The 20205-nt window shown below is 44.2% G+C and overlaps 1 pseudogene; it reads right to left on the reverse strand.

The window, feature by feature from the left end:
• Positions 1 to 19454, reverse strand: LOC127054209 (cytochrome P450 2H2-like; annotated as a pseudogene).
• Between the last annotated feature and the right edge of the window lie 751 nt (positions 19455 to 20205).

Below are 20205 nucleotides of genomic sequence, written 5' to 3' on the forward strand. Positions count from 1 at the left end.
TATTGAGGTGACTTTTCATTGTCTTTATCGAGGAAGAACACAGAGCTGGAATGATTTTGGTGCATTTGACACAAAACTCGACTCTGGAGTTATATCAATGTCTTTGGGGTCAATGACAGGTTTCAAGGTAAAGTTCTGCAAAATCGTTGTCAGTACCAAAAATAGCTCCATCCGAGCCAGACCCTCTCCTACGCAAATCCGCTTCCCTGCAATGAAAAAAGGAATTTTGAGTTGATGGTGGAGATCTTTCTTTGCAGCACATTTTAAATACGGTTATTATGGAAGCAAAATCTCAGTATTAAAATTAGATACACAGAGTAATTCAAGATAAGTGCATGGAGGATAATGGCTGTGTCTCAGAGTTCAGGACAGTAAGAAAGTTTGCGAGCATTTAAGAAGCAATTCACAGATCATTTGAAGAACTGAGTTCCTTATATTGCCATTTTAAAAAGGCAGTTGGGGATGAAGGGTGGGAAGATGGATAATTTGTTTCTCAAACCCCACATTTCCCAAATGAGCTAAACAGTATTCTGGGGGAGAGACGTGGGTGGTGACAGAGTAGCAGGGGAGAAGTAACACAGAGGTGTGGATGTCCTGAATAGCAGGATGGAAGAAGAAGGCTGAAAGGCACTGTTAACAGAGTGGCAGAGAGAGGCCTAGTTGCTTGGAGTCAAGTAGAGAAGTTAAGTAGCCCCTGGATGACATCAAGACAGCTGAGGTACTTAATGCCCATTCTGCTTCAGGTCTTCAATGGAAAGGTAAAAGGTGACCAGATACTCAACACAATTAATACTAACAACAAAGGGAAAGGAACACACTCCAAATTAGGGGGAGAACAGGTTAAAGAATATTCAGATCAGTTAGATGTAGTCAAGTCAGCAAGGCCCAATGAATTTAAGGAACTAGGTGAAGCAAACTCTTAGCAATTAACTTCGAGAACTCATGGAGGATGGGTGAGGTCCCAGAAGACTGGCAATGGAAAAACATAGTACCTAGCTTTAACAAGGGGAACAAAGAGGACCTGAGGAATTGTCAACCAGTCAGCCTGGAAAAATACAGGAACAAATTAAACAATCAATTGGTAAGTACCCAGAAGAGAATAGGATTACGAGGAATAGCCAGCATGGATTTGTCAAGAGCAAATCATGCCAAACCATCCTGATTTCCTTTTTTAACAGGGTTACTGGCCTAGAAAAACAGAGGAGGAGCAGTAGATGTGATATATTTTGGCTTTTGGCACAGACTCACATGACATTCTCATAAGCGAGCTAGGGAAATATGGTCTAGATAAATTACTTTAAGGTGGGTTCAGAACTGGTTGAAAAAAAAAAAAAAAACATATTCAGAGAGTAGCCAGCAGTGGTTTGCTTTCAACTGTGAGGGTGTATAAAATGGGGTCGCAGAAGGCCCTTTCCTGTGTTTAATACTAGTCAATATTTTGATTAATGACTTAGATAATGGAGTGGAGAGTATGCTTATATTTGCACTATTATAATGCACAACTGTAAAATAGGGGATAGCTGGCTAAGCAGCAGAACTGCTGAAAACAATCCAGTGCATCTCAAATTCAATACAAGTCAACCAGGTGATACAGTTGCAAAAAAAGGCTAAAATTCAGGGCCGGTGCAAGGATGTTTTGCGCCCTAGGCAAAACTTCTACCTCGTTCCCTCCGTCCCACTCCCTCCCCTGGAGCATCGCTTATTATAAACTTTCAAAAATGAATACAGTGGAGTTACGTCTTATGCAGGGGTTAGGTTCTAAGGTAAGCACGTAAGAGGAAAATCATGTATAGTGAAAATTACCATAAAGTACAGTACACACAGTATACACTAGAACAGGGATCTTCAACCTATGGCAAATGAACCAAAGGTGGCACGTGAGCTGATTCTTTTTTAATGGCAGGCTGCTGGTCCCAGCCACCGCTGAGCCCGCTGCTGGCCTGGGATCCATTCACTCAGCTGGCAGCGGGCTGAGCAGGGCTGGCAGAGGGCTGAGTGGAGCTGCCTGCTGGGACCCCGGCTGGCAGCGGGCTGAGTGAGCTGAGTGGGGCCGGCGGCTGGGACTCTGGCTAGCAGCAGGCTGAGCAAGGCCAGCAGCTGGGACCCCAGTTGGCAGGAACTAGCGGATGGATCCCCAGACCCCACTGCCAGTCTAGGGTTACCAGCCACACACCTGCTCAGCCTGCTGCCAGCCCCACTCAGCCTGCTGCCAGCTGAGTGAACAGAACACTAGGCTGGCAGCGGGCTCAGCAGCGGCTAGGACCCGCAGCCTGCCATTGAAATAAAAATTGGCACACATGCCGTAGGTTGAGGATCCCTGTTCTAGTGTATACAGTGCATACTGTACTTTATGGTAATTTTCACTATGTGTGATTTTCCTCTTACGTGCTGGCCTTAGACCCTAACCCCATGTAAGATGTGACTCCACTGTAGCATAAAAAAAAATTGTGGGTCACTGCTTTTTGGCACCTCCAAATCTTAGCGCCCTAGGTGGCTGCCTTGTTTGCCTAGTGGTTACTCCAGCCCTGTCTTGGGTGTATTAACAGGAGTGTTATATATAAAAGACACGGTGGCAATTATCGCACTCTGCTCAGCACTGGTGAGGTCTCAGCTGGAGTACCCTCTCCAATTCTGTGATTCAGTTTAGGAAACGTGGATAAATTAGAGTGTGTCCTGAGGACAGCAACAAAAACGATCAAAGGTTTAGAAAACCTGACCTCTGAACTGGCAATGTTTAGTTTTGAGAAAGATGTTTGAGGGGGGACCTGATAACAGTCTTCAAATATGTTAAGGGCTGTTGAAAGAGGACAGGAATCAATTGTTCTCCTTGTCCGCTGAAGGTATGACAAGTAATATGCTTAATATACAGCAAGGGAGAGTTAGCTAGCATATTAGCAAAATTTTCTAACTCTAATGGTAGTTAAAAACTCTGGAACAGGCTTCCAAGGGAAATTGCGAAATCTCCATTCTTGGAAGATTTTAAGAACACGCTGAACAAACACCTGTCAGGGATGGTGTAGATTTATGTGATCCTACATCAGTGCAGGGGGCTGGACTTGATGGCCTCTCGAGGTCCTTCCAGCCCTGCATTTCTACAATATCTCTCCAGCGAAGAGCAGGGATTGTATACCTCGTAAAAAATTTCACTTCAGATGAGCAGGAAGTGACACTCTTTAAAGATTGATAGATGCTTGGCTAGCGTGAGAGACTCTGCTTCATGGGACACCTGATAACACTCTGCACTAAACAGTCTGAGAGCCACTAGAAAGTTGAAGGCAAAGCTAGAAGACAGTCTGGGACCTGAAATAAAAACAACTTTTTACCTGCAGAAAAAGGCATGAAGAAGTCACTTTTCTTAAAGGCACCATTTTCATCCAAGAAATGTCCTGGGTTAAATTGCTCTGGGTTTGGGAATTCCCTTCTGTCATACAGAACTGACTTCAGTGCAGGGAATATCGTGGTGCCCCAAATTAGCAAATGCAGGAAAAACAAAAACAAAAGAGTTAAAGTGGATACTATCCAAAAGAGAGAAGCCCCCAAAATTCACTGAGCTGGACTGTGGGATCCCTCTTTGTTTTTCTTCATTTCCTTGCATGCCCTGAATGTCATGCTTTCAACCAGAAGCAGAAATCTTAAAATTTTATGAGCACAGTTATGCTCACTGAACTACAGTCCACCCCTTTGTACTACTCACTGGCAGAGCTAGGATACATTGAGTGACTTTAGGAAAATCACTTTCAGTCTCAGACCTCTTGTTACTGCATCTGTAAATTGGGGATAGTGATACTATCTCCTCTTCGTAAAGTGCTCTGAGATACAGGAGCTAAATTTAATTATTATTCAGTATATTAGACCTTGTAACATACCCCTGCAAGTGAGAGAGAAGCTACATCAAAGGAATTATTTTGGGAAAGTTCTACAGCCTACGTTATATAGGAGGTCAGACTAAATGATCACAATGGTCCCTTTTGGCCTTATATCTCTGTCCACTAGTATCTTTGGAGGATATTAAGCAGAAGCTACTAAGGTTAGACATTTTGAAACCAGTGGGTTCAAATAACTTGCATTTGAGAGTTTTTAAAGAATTGGCCGAGGAGCTTGCTGTACCATTAATGTTCATTTACAATAAGTTTTCAAACAGTGATGAAGTTCCTGAAGACTGGAAGAAAACTAATGCTGTGCCCATTTAAACAAAAAGGATCAACAGGATGACCTGGGTAATCACTGGCTTATCAGCCTCACATTGATCTCAGGCAAGATAATGGAATGGATTTTATGGGACTAGATTAACAAAGAACAAAAGAAGGGTAATGTTATTAATGCAAATCAACATGGGGTTACGGAAAATAAATTCTGTCACACAAACTCATTATCATTCTTCGATTAAATTAGAAGGGTGGTTAATAAGGGTAGTAGTGACAACCTAATATACTTTGGCTTCTGTAAGGCATGACTTGGTATCACATGACACTGATTAAAAACAGAACAATACAAAATTAATATGGCACAAATTAAATGGATTGAAAACTGGCTAACTGATAGGGTTCAACATTTAATTGTCAATAGGAAATTGTCAGTGAGTGGGTCTGTTTTTGGTGGGGTCTGCAGGGACTGGCTGTTGGCCCTATGTTATTAAATATTTTTATCAATGACTTGAAGGAAAAAAAAACAAAAATCATCGATAAAGTTTGCAGAAGACACAGAAATAGGAGGCATGGTACATAATGAAGAGAACAGGTCATGGATTCAGAGCAATATAGCTAGCTTGGTAAAATGGGTGCAAGCACACAATATGTATTTTAATAACAGCTAAATGTAAGTGTACACATCTGGGAAGAAAGAAGTTAAGCGAAACTTACAGGATGTGGCCTCTACCCAAGTAGAGTAATGATTCTTAAAAAGAGTTGCAGGTTGTGGTGGATAATCAGCTAAACATGAGCTCCTAGTGTAATGCTGTAGCCAAATAAGCTAATACTATGCTGGGATGCAGAAACAGGGGAATCTCGAGTAGGTGTAGCAAGGTTATTTTACCTCTGTATTTGGCACTGGGGAGACTGCTGTCGGAATACTGTGTTTAGTTCTGGTACCCACAACTCAAATGATTAGAAAGCATGCCTTATGGTGTGTCAGGGTTCCCTCCGCACTCTGAGCTCTAGGGTACAGATGTGGGGACCCGCATGAAAGACCCCCTAAGCTTACTCTACCAGTTTAGGTTAAAAACTTCCCCAAGCACAAATTCTTCCTTGTCCTTGGAACAGCATCGCTGCCACCAAGTGAGTTAGATAAATATTTAGGAAAAGGATCACTTGGAGTTCCTGTTTACCCAAAATATCCCCCCAAGCTCCTTCACCCCCTTTGCTGGGAGGCTTGAGAGCAAACAAGGTGAGCACAGACCAGCCCTTTGGGTTTCCAGGACACTAAAAAACAATCAGGTTCTTAAAAGCAGAACTTTATTATAAAGAGAAAGTAAAAGAATCACCTCTGTAAAATCAGGATGGAAGGTAATTTTATACGGTAATCAGATTCAAGAATACAGAGGATTTCCCTCTAGACAAAACTTTAAAGTTATCACAAACAAAAAAGGAATAAACGTCCCTCTTAGCCTAGGGAAAATTCACAAACATAAAATAATCTAATGCATTTCCATCCTATTACTTACAATGTGTAATCTTAGATGCTTAGTTCAAGTATGGCTTTACTAAATGTATTTTCCCTGCCCTGGTTCCTTGCTGTCCCAGAAAGAACACACAAGGAGAGCACAAAACAAAAACCTTACCCCACAGATTTGAAAGGACCTTCTCCCCTTATTGGTCCTTTTGGCCAGGTGCCAACCAGGTTATTTGAACTTCTTAACCCTTTACAGGAAAAGGAGGGATTTTATGCTACCCTTAGCTGTATGTTCATGACATGGTGATATGCTCAAGGAGCTCAATCCATTTAGTTTAACAAAGAGAAAGTTAAGGGGTGACTTGATCACAGTCTGTAAATACCTACATGGGGAACAAATATTTAATAATGGGCTCTTCAGCCTAGCAGAGAGAGATGTATCATCCACTGGCTGGAAGCCAAAGCTAGACAATTTCATAGTAGAAATAAGGTGGAACTTTTTAACAGCCAGAGTAATTACCCATCAGAACAATTTACCCAGTGACGTGAAAGATTCTCCATCACTGACAATTTTTTAAAATCAAAATTGGATGTTTTTTGTTTTTATTTCAAAAAGATCTGCTCTTGAACAAGTTCCATGGCCCGTGTTAAATAGGAGGTCAGACTAAACTATCAGAATGATCCTTCCGACCTTAGAACCTGTTAGTCTGTTTAATATAAATCCAAGTCTAATTCAGTTCAGAACTAAGCAGAGGTGAAGAGGGTTCCAAAACTTTTTGAACTTATTCAGTCATTGCTCATTCACATTTGCTATGTTGTTTTGTTTTTGAACTAACTGTGCCAAGAAATTTCCCAAGAAACAAAATCTCTTTGGCCTCAAAATAGAAAGAAGAATTTTTGCACACACTAGTTTGATATCAAAAGCTTAGCTGAGTACCATTGTAAAAGTTATTCCCTATTTCTCATCTACAATCTGAAACCCTGTCCTGGAATGAAAGGCCAGCCTGCAGATTGCAAACTGCTCTTCTGTTCATGCAAAGGTTTGAAAAGATTCAGTAATAACTGGTACATTATTGATAAATCAGCAAAAACAGCCAGCCACCACACACAATCTAGTTGAAGCATTTTTATAGTGAATAACTCAACATTAAAAAGAGAAAAAGGTAAAAGAACTTGACCCTTCACAGACACATTGAGAACTGACCTTGGGAATAAGGTACTGTTTGAGATAAACATCTCTAGTCACGGCATGTGGCAAACCTAATGGGACAAGATTGATGTATCTCTGGATTTCATGTATCACAGCATCTGTGTAGGGCATCTGGCTTCGATCCGCCATGCAGGGGCTTTGGCTTCGGCCAATCACAAGGTCAATCTCTTCATGAACTTTCTCTGTCATCAGATTAATGAGGTTTAACAATAATGATAAAGAACAGGATTCACAGAGATTTGCCCACCATTGCGTCACACTGTATGCAAATTGGGATTATAACCAAACTGGTCAGTTTGGTGTTACAGAAGCTACTGATCATGGCAGCTATGACAAAATGCAATAATATAATTCCAATGCAGTGGTTTTACTCATACCCAGTTATGATACAAACTAGACATAGTGGGATGTTACCACAAGTGCATATAACCAACTGCTCAGCAAGAGATTGGTCCTAAACCTTTCCCCACCAAAGTCAATCATCATTGTGCAGATGGAGGAAGCTCATGAGGTGGGAATTTACCCTGCACCTGACTGCTCTGTGCATAGTAGTCTCTAGCACTGGCAGAGCTTCGATTTAGAACCTTACACAATCCTGACACTGACAAACTGACTAAATCTGAAGACACAATGATATTGCCATTTCACATGCCTGAAGTGTGAAAGTATCTGTGACTCACAGCACAGGAACTGCACGGTCAGTGACAGCAGAGGCTCCCACGGCATTAATTCCTCCCCCCCTGCATGGGAGCCTCAATACAGATCTGGATTTGAGAGATGAATTCAATCAGAATGGCCCATTCAGCCTTTTGGACCCTTTGCTCAGACTGTCAATATGGGGACAAGTAATGTCCATTGTAATGGTGGTACCTTCTATTTCTGGGTATTTCAGAAGAATCAGGAGCCCAAATGTCATGGTGATGCTGGTTGTCCCCGTTCCAGCAACAAATAACTCTACTGTGCTTCATACCAAACTTCCCACACTAAAGTCTGACTGGCCATTCTTTCACTCCTGTAAATAGATTTGGTGAAGATTTTTGATTCTTGACAGTGAAACTGTAGAATATATTCAGATATTCATATACATTTTCTTCTACCCAACAGATGACCCACCTCTGATCATTATAAAGATCCCACCCGTATGGCTGATTGCACTTGAGATTTCAGCATCATTACTGTGGTGCATTGGGTCTTTTCTGTCCAATAAGGTGATTTTTTTTCTTTACATGAAGGTGGAGAGCAGAGCTTAACCATTATAATGGATGTTCCTTGGGCAGAGACCGTGTGTCCCCCTCAGGTCTTCTCCAAAGCCATGTACTCTGTTATTGCTTAACAAATTAATCCCAACGATACATACAACCCACTCCACAGTAAAGGGGAAGGGCTACTTCCCTCACATACCTCTTCCATTTTGATGAAGAAAGCATCGATAAAGTCTCGAGGGCAGCTGGGATCCAGAGACTCTTTGTGCATATTCACTCTCTCCAGAACAAATCTTCTGAACTCCTGATCATTTTTAAATAGCTTGTGGTGAGGCCCAGCTATGTAATCCATGAGAGTCGGGAAAAAATTGTACAGCTATAAAGGGTGAAAGAAAAAACACAGCTGGATTTATCTGGACCCAACAGATAATCATAGCGTTCACTCAAATGACTCCCTACAGCAGCACAATAAAATACTTCTGTGGCACCTTTTTATCAAAATTAATTCAACAGAACATTGCAAACTCTACTAAATCAGACTACCCAACATACATAAATTCCTCACAAACACTGCAGTGACATTGTGGCACTCTGTACCCCTAAGTAAAACCCTGGAACCCCATATTCACCACTCTCATATAATTATAATATGTTTAATGCAAAGCATACCCTGCAAGATATATGAAAAATCACGATCTGCTGAAAAACATTTTTCTGTTCAAATGTGCATGTCATTAGTGTGGATCAAGTTATGAGATTTTGCTGTACGGTTGTTACTGAAATATATACAAAGAAAGAAAACCACTCACAGGAGGGTACTTGAGGACAGAGTGTACCCAGTGACCATTAATAAGCAGGAGACTTGTAATCAAGGCATTTACTCTTCAAGGACAGTTGCACAAGCACCACACAACGGGGACTACTAGACCCCGTTACCCCATTACACAATACCACTCCAGCGAGATTCTCAACTAAGGGATTCTGGAAGCTGCCCAGGACATGCTGAGACAAGTGTCTTCTAAGCACAGGGACTAAGGATATAAAAGAGGGAACAGTGGCCACATATTTTGGCCCCTTTCCTCCCACAACTCAACATCTGGAAACACATCTGGAGGACAAAGACTTTGAACTGGGGAGGTGGCCCTGGGCTGGAGGAGAATTCCAAACTGTGTATTGAAGATCTCTAACCTGCTTGGACTATCTATCAGGATGAGACCCTGCTTAATTCAACTCCTGATTAGTTTCTAGAACTTAGATTGTGGGCTCATTTTTACATTTTTGGTAACCATCTCTATCCTTTATGCCTACCATTTATAATCGCTTAAAATCCATCTTTCTGAAGTTAATAAATCTGTTTTATATTTTACCTAAAACAGTGGGTTTTGGTTGAAGTGCTTGAGAAATCTGCTCAGAAACAAAAACTCGTGCATATCCTCTGCACATTGAGGGAGGTGCACACTAGCTTATAAACGTATATTGGTCAGGCTTCTGACCAGGGCAAGGAGAAAGAAAGGCTGGGGAGCTGGTGGGAATTGGATGGAGCCTTGCTATTGTTAGTTCATGAGTGGCTGGGAGAAGCATTCATGTAACTCAGCTAGATATGTCCTTGTCTGTGGATTGCTGTGTAAGTACCTGCCATAGGTTTGCAGCTTCTCATGGCATCACAGGTGAGAGGGATCTCAGCTTGGAGGGATAGAGGTTTGGTAGTACCACAGTTCCAGGTTGCACCCCAGGGACCCCATCAAAGACATACAGTTATATCAGCTAAGACACACTTCATTTCTTCCAACATAAAACCACCCCTACTATACACATCCTTTTCTTGGGGGAAAAAAACAAAACAAAAAAACCCACTCAAGCAGGGCCGGCTCCAGGCACCTGCTTATCAAGCAGGTGCTTGGGGCGGCCCCTCCACAGTGGGGCGTCACTTTCAGCTTTTCGGCGACGGGTCCCTCACTCCCGCTTGGAGCAAAGGACCTCCCGCTGAATTGCCGCAGATCATGATTGTGGTTTTTTTGTTTTTTTTTTGGTTGCTTGGGGTGGCAAAATCCCTGGAGCCGGCCCTGCACTCAAGTGTCCTACCTTAGCTCTGAACACAGATTTTCTTAGGCAGCAATAAACCATTATAGACTTTAAAAGGAAAATACACTTTAGACTTCCTGAAGTGATAGTTAAGCGGTTAAATTCTCTCTTGTGGTGTAACTCCATTTATTTTGACTGGGATATGCCAGCCGAGAGTTTAACCCTTCATTGTGCAATTGGTGAGGTTTTTGGGAAAGGTGTGTGTGTGTGGTGTGAACTGGAAGTGAAAGGAAGTTTACTTTGGAGGTGAAGAATGTGATCACATTCACCTATCACATTGCAAAACTGCTAGGGCATGTTTTGATACTGATGTTGATATCAGTGTTTTTATTGGTGATTTCCTTGATTTTTACCAATTGTGTTGATAGAGAATGTCCTCAAGCAAACTTAATTCTGAGTTAATGAAGTGTTTTGTGAGGGAATTTAAACAACCCATGGAAAGAAGCTGGAGGATCAGTTTGGTAGTAGCAGAAGCCTAATGAGGAGAAGGAGACCATTTTGGGAATCTGAAATAATTGTTTAATGAAAATTAATACACCTCCACCCTGATATAACGCGACCTGATATAACACAAATTCAGATATAACATGGTAAAACAGCACTCCGGGGGGCGGAGCTGTGTGCTCTGGCGGATCATAGCAAGTTTGATATAACACAGTAAGATGTTTTGGCTCACAAGGACAGGGTTATATCGGGGTAGAGGTGTAGTTAAAGAAACAAAATCTCTGCCCCTGCCCAGTATAAAGGAGAAGAATGGAATAACCCCCTGATCATACCGCTGTCCGGGGAGAGCGCTGGCGCTTGCCATTTTCCTCTATGATATTTATTAAAGTCACAAACTTCTTATCTTCATAGTCAAACCGGTCCCCAAAGATGATCGAGCAGATGACATTGGAGACGGCATGGGTGAGGAAGAGGGTGGGGTCAAAGGGTTGCCCTGGAGCAAAACAAAACTAAAAAGAGTCAGTTTTAATTTAGTGTCTTCAGCCTCCGCATCAGAGTAATTGGCAGCATGGAGATGTTGTGGATCTCCAACCACAGGGAAAGACTCAAGGTGGGGCTGACAGCAATATTCCCTGGGGAGGATGGGTTAGGTCTGCCCCAATCCCCCCTTCTTACCTCTCACACTCTAAATTAAACACTTGCCACTTTTTCTGCTGCTGATCAGTTTTCACTCTGTCTGCTCTCTGCCTGGCACACTCTGATCTGACCAGGGAGCATCAGTACCTCTCTGAGTGACGCCTGCATGTCTGTCTTGGGGTCCATTTCACAGAAACGATCTCAAACCTTTCACAACAGGATCCTGCTCAGAGGGCTCTGCCTGAGCCACTGCTTCTGTTGTTGTAGCATCATCCCTAACTCCCAGAGCACAGCAATCTCCCCTTGGCACTGCCAGCCAGGGCCATACAGTGAAAATACACAGTTGTTGTGCTAGGGAAGGAATAAAGGCTCCCAGCACAACAGCAGGGGGGATGGTCTGCTTTCCACCTTCAGAGGACGCTAAGCAGGTCCCCACAGCTCAGCTAACGCAGCTAGAGAGACTGAATTTCCCACTGGTTCACCAGTAACATCTTGAGAACCTGAAACGGAAGCTCTTTCCTCAAAAGCACAAGGAACACACACGGCTGGTAACTGAGAGCTAACCTGGGGCTGCAGCATCAGAGAGACCAGCACAACATTCCTGGGAATTATGGGCAAGAGTTCACCTCTCTGACCTGAGAGTACCGTTGTCAAGGATTTTTCCCCACTTTGAACTTTAGAGTACAAGAAGTGGGGACCTGCATGAACACTTCTAAGCATAATTACTAGCTTAGGTCTTGGTGTCTGGCACACTTTCTGTTCCCTCAAAACCCTCCCTGGGGAACCTAGACCCAAACCCCTTGGGTCTTAAAACAAGGAGAAATTAACCATCCCCCTCCTTTTCCCTCCCAGACTTTCCCCTCCCTGGGTTGCCTTGAGAGGCTTTACAGCGATTCAAACTCCTTGGATCTTAAAACAAGGAGGAATTAACCATCCCCCATCCTTTCCCCCCCACCAATCCCTGGTGAGTTCAGACCCAATTCCTTGGATCTTAAAACAAGAAAAAATCAATCAGGTTCTTAAAGAGAAAGCTTTTAATTTAAGAAAGAAAAGGTAAAAATTATATCTGTAAAATCAGGATGGAAAATGCTTTACAGGGACTCGGATTCATATAGACTAGAGGGACACCCCCCCACCAGCCTTAGATTCAAAGTTACAGCAAACAGAGGTAAAAAATCCTTCCAGCAAAAGAAACCTTTACAAGTTGAGAAAAAAAAATATCAGACTAATCCGCTTTGCCTGGCTATTACTTACAATTTTGAAACATGAAAGACTGATTCAGAAAGATTGGGAAAGCCTGGAACGATGTCCCATCCCTCGCAGTCCTGAGAGCGAACAATGAACAAAACAAAAAGCACAAACAAAGACTTCCCTCCACCAAGATTTAAAAGTATTTTGTCCCCCTATTGGTCCTCTGGTCAGGCGTCAGCCAGATTTACTGAGCTTCTTAACCCTTTACAGGTAAAAGAGATATTAACCCTTAACCATCTGTTTATGACAACAGTGCTCATGGGGAACATCCAGAAGCAGCATTTTCTTCATGCACCAGATCCCTGCTCACGTCCCCCACGTTGATTCTCTTTGACTCATTCCCAACAGCAATAGCTGCCCCTTGGCTCAAAGGCGCACAAGCAGCAGAACCAGAAGTAAAGTGGCTCTCTCTTCTGCCTGTACCAAGGGTCGGGAAGGGTCTCAGTGCATTCTCCTCTCCCACTCACAATTTTCCCAGATGGGCAGAGCCGACTTTAATTTAGCCCTTAATGTTGCATTAAATATTGCAAGAGGCAGATGATCTTGTGGCTAAGACACTGGCATAGGTCTCAGTTTCCTATCTCTAAAATAGCAGGGAAAATTATTCATTTCTTCCACTGGTTTCATTCATGTCCATTTAAGATGTACGCTGCTTGGGGCAGGGATTGTCTAAAACCATTTGTTCCAAAAATCCATACACAAAGGATCCCCAATATCACCTGAGAATGTTAGACGTTACTGGAATATAAATAATTATTTAAGAGAGTCACTGGTATTGACACAGAAAAGCTCTAAGATTCTGCTGAGAAATATGAAATATCAAATACAACTGGTGCAACAGACAAAGACATTAAAGACAGAACAGCAAAAGCCAGACATGTCCTTGTATCTCTAAATCCAATCTGGAGAAATACAAATCTTACCTTCCCAACTAAACTTCAAATATTTAGCACCATTGTAAAGACAGTGTTACTATATCATGCTGAAATGTGGAGACGTATTGAAACCTTATTACCTATACTCCAAGTTCTTATAAACAGCTGCTGTAGACAAGTCCTCAATATCACAAATGAACTATGGAGAAAGATTAAACAAAAACTGATGGAACAGGAAATTCTGGAATGCAGCTGGCTAGAACATACATGGACAAAAGACTGGAATAATATAATAAGACAGGCATTGGACTGGAACCCCCACGGCAAGAAGCAATAAGGTAGACCATGAATAACATGAACATGCACAATATACGCAGAATTGTTAGTTATCAAATTGACACTGGAAGAAGCTAAGACTGCAGTAAGAGACTGGCAAAGATGGAAGCCCCCAGGGAAGGCCCTATTTTCCGCAAGGAATGAAGAGGAATAACGTAAGAAAGAATGAGCGTCATGTAAATGTTCACAGTGATTTCAAACATTCCTGTGGGAGTCCATCACTTTAGAAGGGAGGTGCCAAATGTGTATCAGATGTCTAGTTGAGAAAAAAAAATGAGAAGCCACAAACTGAAGGCCTGGGTGTCTTGTTAATCCAACACACTGGAACTAACCCGCTATAACATGGCTCACTGTGTTTGCATCTACACACTCTAAACAAATATCTTCCATTTGCTCATTGATCATAGATAACGGGAGAAAATGTGAGAAAGAAACAGCCAGAAATGGTCATCTCTGGAACATTTCACCCATCCTTTCCCATTACATTAACACAGGTTGTTATATATGCAATTAATGACTTGAGTTATAAGATGTTTGAACTAAACGTCATGAAAAATAGAAAGACAAGAGTCTTTGACTCCTCAATTTCCAACAGACATGAAACAATCCCCACCGTGTGTTTCTGAGCCTTTCCACCAAAAAATGGGTTTCCTCCTGGATACGCGCCTCAATGCTTTTCTTCCCCATCCCAAAATTTCTCAGATTAGTGAGGGCAAATCGACGGAGCTTCTTCCACCTCTCCCCATTACTGAAGACAATACCTGGAAAATGGAAGAGAACAGAAATGAAAGGAGGGAGGGTCAGATTCAGTTTGCCTATTTGAAAAATACCCAAACATTGGTGAGCCAAAGGTTCAACTTCAGTTTAACTGATATTGTGCCCGTTTTCTACTATGGAGATGACATTACGGCTACATTGTAATTACTGTTCTCAGCATTGCTGTCGCCTCGCTGGACCCCGGACATGACATAGACAAGGTAGGTGAGGTAATATCTTTTATTGGATCAACTTATGGTGGTGGAAGGGACAAGCTTTTGAGCTGCACCGAGTTCTTCCTCTGGTCTGCAGCAGTTAATTATAGTGTCCAAGCTAAAAACAAGGTGGCACAGACTACAAAAGAGTTTCACACTTAACAGAGACACTGTTTTTACGGCCCACTGCAACAATTTATAAGACATCCTACTGACTACTAACCCCCGCCCCCATTATCCTAAAACTGCAAAGGTGTTAATTGACCATTATATCACATCTTTTCATGTATTTATACCTGCTCCTGTATTTTCCACTTCCTGCATCTGATCAAGTGGGTTCTAGCCCAAATAAATTTGTTAGTCTCCAAGGTGCCACAAGGACTCCTTGTTGTTTTTGCTGATACAATCTAACATGGCTACTGCTCTGAAATCTTAATTCTAGCATTTCCTAACTTCTGAGTGCTTGACTTTACAACCTTAATAATGTTCCTTTCACATAGTTCTTTTCTGTGTAATCAAATAACTACGCTGAAGGTTGTTTTCACAGTCACTGTGATAGTAAGATAACTATACTTCACTTAATGAATAAAGGAGATAAAGGACTTCCTGAAAAGAACATCTTGGCATTTCCATAATTATTACTCCCTCACTTTTTATCATGAAAGGATAAAAAAAAAATCCTTCTCTGCTCATGGACTCTACCTAGTTAGTGAGGGCAGGGGAGGAAGAGGATAGGAATTCATGGTTTGATCTGACCCTTTTTGCCAGTCCAGGCCTCCTCTTGGTTTTAGTCTGCACCTTGTAAAGTAGATTGGCCTGATTGTTACCTCTCAAAAACCTGTAGTGATATGCTAGGAACCATTCAGGTCAGTAAACCAGTGGTGCAATGGAGAAAAGGCTCTTTCCTGCACCAAGACTATTTATCCAATTTTTACTACTGCATTATTGAAACTTTTCTCAACTGTGTTTTCCCCATACATAGAACATTAGCTCTATATGCTGTAAGTTATTCAAAATGTACCTGGTTCCTGGGCCATTTTTTCAAATAATGGCATACTTCCTCTTCCACTGAACTCCTCCCCGAGACCAATCAGAGATTCCTTCATAATCTCATATCCATATAGCACAACAACCCGTTCTGAGCCTAAGTATATTGAGAAAATGGAGCCATACTTTTCACTGAGCTGTAAAAGATTAGCACAAAGACCAATAAATTTTAACTTAGATCCACTTATTTAGGATAAGAATTTGAGAAGATCAAATTATAAACTGACAAATTGCTCTCATGCCACTGAGCTAATACTAGGCAGGTTTTACTACTGATCATCATCCAGAGTTGGCCATTTCAGCCCAGATCCTCCAAGGTATTTAGGAGCCTAACTCCATACATTTCAATGAGTTACATACCTACATATCTTGGAGGATCTGGGACTTCCTGACTTTTCAATGCTTCACTTTGTTATCCTCATATTTTAAAAACATTTTTCCCTACAGATGTGTGTCTGAGTGCTCCCAAGACAATTCTGTCTGTGTTATACAAGTATCTCATTATAAGAGCAGACTGCATTAATACAGGGGCCTTTCAATGTTGATCTTGAGCTATGTGTAAAAATGACACTTTTAACTGCACAGAAATGCTGCCTGTTTATTCAGTCATGGCAGCTGATCTGACAATAGCAAGAGAGCGTTTCCCTTCATTTTACTTCTGTTGACCCTGCAGAGCCAAAGACAGACAGAAGTGAGATTCTGTTTCCCCTTTTATATCACCAACAGAATTATTATTCAAGTTCCAATTGATTACACCTACGCAAATCAACAGACAAACACATCTGTATCTCAGGGCATGATGTGAAGACAATGAGGGTGAACAGCTGTAACTGGGGGAAGAATTTTCCCTGTACAATCCTCATTATTTGAGATGATTTGCAAGAAGGAACAAATCAAACCTGTCTGTGCAATCCCAGGCTGCGTTTGCAGAGCTCGCTAAAATGCCAGAACATGCAACACTACAATAACATTTCTTCAAACCTGAGCTGCAGTTTCTGCCTTACCATCCTTTTGTGATGCAGGCAAATATCATTAGAGCAATTTTACAGATGGGAAAATTAAGGCACAGATGGGGTTAAGTGACACGCCCAAGAGCACACCTGGAGTCTGTAGCAGAGATAAGAATAGAACGCAAGGCACCTGATTGCCATTTCCTTACTTAACCTACTAGACCACTTTCTGCACCCTGTGATAACTCATAATCATTGCAGTGCAGCTGCAGGGGTGGGGGAGCACTCTGGATTAGCTGTGAATAAGACCCCCTCTAATATGAGCAATATATTATCACCAGCCATTTACATCTAGCACAGGGGTCAGCAGCCTTTCAGAAGTGGTGTGCCGAGTCTTCATTTATTCACTCTAATTTAAGGTTTCGCGTGCCAGTCATACATTTTAATGTTTTTTAGAATATCTCTCTACAAGTCTATATATTATATAACTAAACTAGTGTTGTATTGTAAAAGAAAGTTTTAAAAATATTTAAGAAGCTTCATTTAAAATTAAATTAAAATGTTGATCTTACGCCACTGACCCACTCAGCGCGCTGCTGGTCTGGGGTCTGTTCACCTGAGCCAGTAGTGGGCTAAGTGGGGCCTGCGACCGGGACCCCAGCTGGGAAGGGTCTGGCAGCCAGAACCCAGACCGGCAGCGGGCTGTGTGGGGCTGGTGGCCGGGACCAGAGACCAGCAGTGGGCTGAGCAGCTCAGCTCACTGCCGCTCAGGGGTTCCACCCTCCAGCTCCTGCCAGCCGGGATCCTGGCTGCAGGACCCGCTCAGCCCACTACCGGTCTGGGGTCCCGGTCCTGCCCACATACAGTGGGTACCTTCCTTCTCCCTGGTTCTGGCCCATTCTCTTCCTCTCTCTGCACTGAGCTGAGAATTGGAGTGGATCGAGCACAGGGCTGGGGGTGATGGGTCTGGCCAGGAGCTAAAATGAAGGAGGGGGCTCAGGGTTGGGGCAGGAGGTTTGGGTGTGGGAGCACTTACCTGGGCAGCTACCATGTGGTGTGAGGGGTGCAGGTGGGAATGTGAGTGAGAGTGCAGGGGCTCCAGTTTGGTACTCAGGGTGGGGAGGAGATATGTAGGGTGCATGGGATGTGGGGGGGCTGGGGATGTGGGGGGTGCAAGAGTCAGGGCAGAGGGCTGGGGGCATGTGAGGGGGGTGCAGGTGTTAGAGCAGGGGGGCTGGGTATGTGTGGGGGTGCCAGTCAGGGCTGGGATCATGTGGGGGCTCAAGGAGTCAACAGAGGGCTGGGTGGTACAGGGCTCAGGGCAGGGGCCTGGGGGTGTGCAGGACTCACGGCAGAGGGCTAGCGGTGTGGGGGGTGGGATCAGGGCAGAGGGCTGGGTGACTGCACCCCCCAGAACCCTCAACCCCCCCTGCTCCTTGTCCCAACTATCCCCTCCTGGGACCCCATCCCCTATCTAAGCCTCCCTACCCCTTATCTCCAGGACCTTACCCCCTACCTGTCCCCTGACTGCCCCAACCCTTATCCAGACCCTCACACTCAGACAGACCCCCTGGACTCCCATGCCTATCTAATCGCTCCCCGCCCCCTGACAGGATCCCCACAACTCTGGACTCATACAACACTCCCCTGCTCCCTGCCTGCCCCAACCCCTCTCCACACCCCCACCTCCTGGCAGTCCACCCAGAACTCTCGACTCATCCAACCCCCGCAGCTCCTTGTCCCCTGACCATCCCCTCCAGAGACCCCCCCACTCTAACTGCTCCTCCCAGGACCCTCTTTGCTCCCTATCTTCTGACTGCCCTGACCCCTATCCACCCCCCAAACAGACCCCGGGACTCATATGCCCCATCCAATCCCCCCTGCTCCCTGACTGCCCCCTCCAGAGACCCCCACCCCTATCCCCCCCATCCTGCTCCCTGTCCCGTGACCCCCCCCCTTCAGTATGAGGCTCCTCGCCAGGGCCGGTTCTAGCAATTTCGCCGCCCCAAGCACTGCCGGACGCCGCGGGGGGCGCTCTGCCGCTCGCCGGTCCCGCGGCTCCGGTGGGAGCCGGCAGAGCGCCCCGCGCGGCGCGCCGCCCCAAGCACGTGCTTTGCGCGCCATGGCCTGGAGCCGGCCCTGCTCCTCGCTCATCCGGAGCCCTGCCGCTGCCGCTGACCCGGGGCGCATCCCTGCTCCGCTCCGCCCCTCAGAGCGCTAAGCGCGCGGCAGCCGGGCTCCGGGTGAGCGGGGAGCGTCTTTCCCTCCCCACGGAGCCAAACGCTGCCCCGCGGGAGCGCGCAGCCCCAGCCCCTAGAACGCTGCGCGGGCGGCGGCAGCGCCCTGGGGAAGGCGGGGGACGGGCCGGCTGCTAGCTGCGCTAGGCCAGCGCTCCGGCGCGGGACCACGGACCCCGCGGCTTGCCGCGTCGGCACGATTTTTAATGACACGCGGAGTCCCAGCAGGCAGCCGCGTGCCGTTAAAAATTGGCTCGCGTGCCATCGGTTGCCGACCTCTGATCTAGCATCTAAGATTGATTGTTTTGTGAAATAATCAGTCAGAAATTTGAGTTGATGTGGAATTGTCACCAGCCTAGGCTTAAGCCAGGCTCTGCTTAATGTCCACCTACAACCAAGCAACTGATACCATGAAAGCACCTTTACCTCATCTATATGTTGGGGTAAATTCTTCGCATGCAGTTGCAGCGTGTTCCCTATGATGGGAAAAGCAACAGGGCCAGGAGGCAGCTTCCCGCTTCCAGACATCTTTCTCCATGCTGAAAGGAAAAGAAGGCAAGAAACACAAATAACCAAGAAAACAGTTGTTACTCCCAGAGGTTCCATTGCAGAGTGCAGCAATTATTCTGGGTTCTAACAGGGGGTTACTTTGTATTTCAGACTCCTCAGTTTTTATAGTCTACACAGCAAAAGGGGGTGCAAGCAATTAGCCAATAGGAGCTCTGAGTTCCTCTGAGTTAAGATAAACTCTGAACTAACAATGGTGACTGGAGCTGTCACACTAGGAATGAATTCCTTTGAACCTTTATTGGTATATAATCTCTGTTTGCTCTTGTATACCCACTGACAGAGCATGACAATTAATCATAAACTGAAGCCCTGTCAAACTGCCCAAACTATCATGAAATCATCCTCTCTCTAGACCCATCAGTTTAAACGTTCCTCATCAGCTTGGTGCAAGCTGAAACATTATATACATATAATGATGATTCCTTTTCATGTTGCTCTCTAAGATTTAGCATATAGATCGAAGAGCAGCAGACACTTAAGAAAAACACCAAGCTGAATGTTTGATAAAAATTGAAACTGAATCCTGAACCTTTTTGGAGATTTCTCAAAGTCTGGTTAACATTTAAAAAATGGTGTGACCCTCCCTTCCCCCTTATATTGAACCTGTTCAATTCTTGGTTTCAAACTGAAACATAAAGACTCTGAGAGGCAAGACTTGACGTGACCTGGAAGTCAATGGAAATATTCCCATTTATTTTAATGGGATTTGATCAGGATCCATGAGAAGTTATTGAAACAGGATGTGAAGGGACCAACTCCTCAGGTCATAGTGGAGCTTAAAAGAAAA

This window comes from Gopherus flavomarginatus, chromosome 6 (assembly GCF_025201925.1).
Source record: "Gopherus flavomarginatus isolate rGopFla2 chromosome 6, rGopFla2.mat.asm, whole genome shotgun sequence".
NCBI lineage: Eukaryota > Metazoa > Chordata > Testudines > Testudinidae > Gopherus > Gopherus flavomarginatus.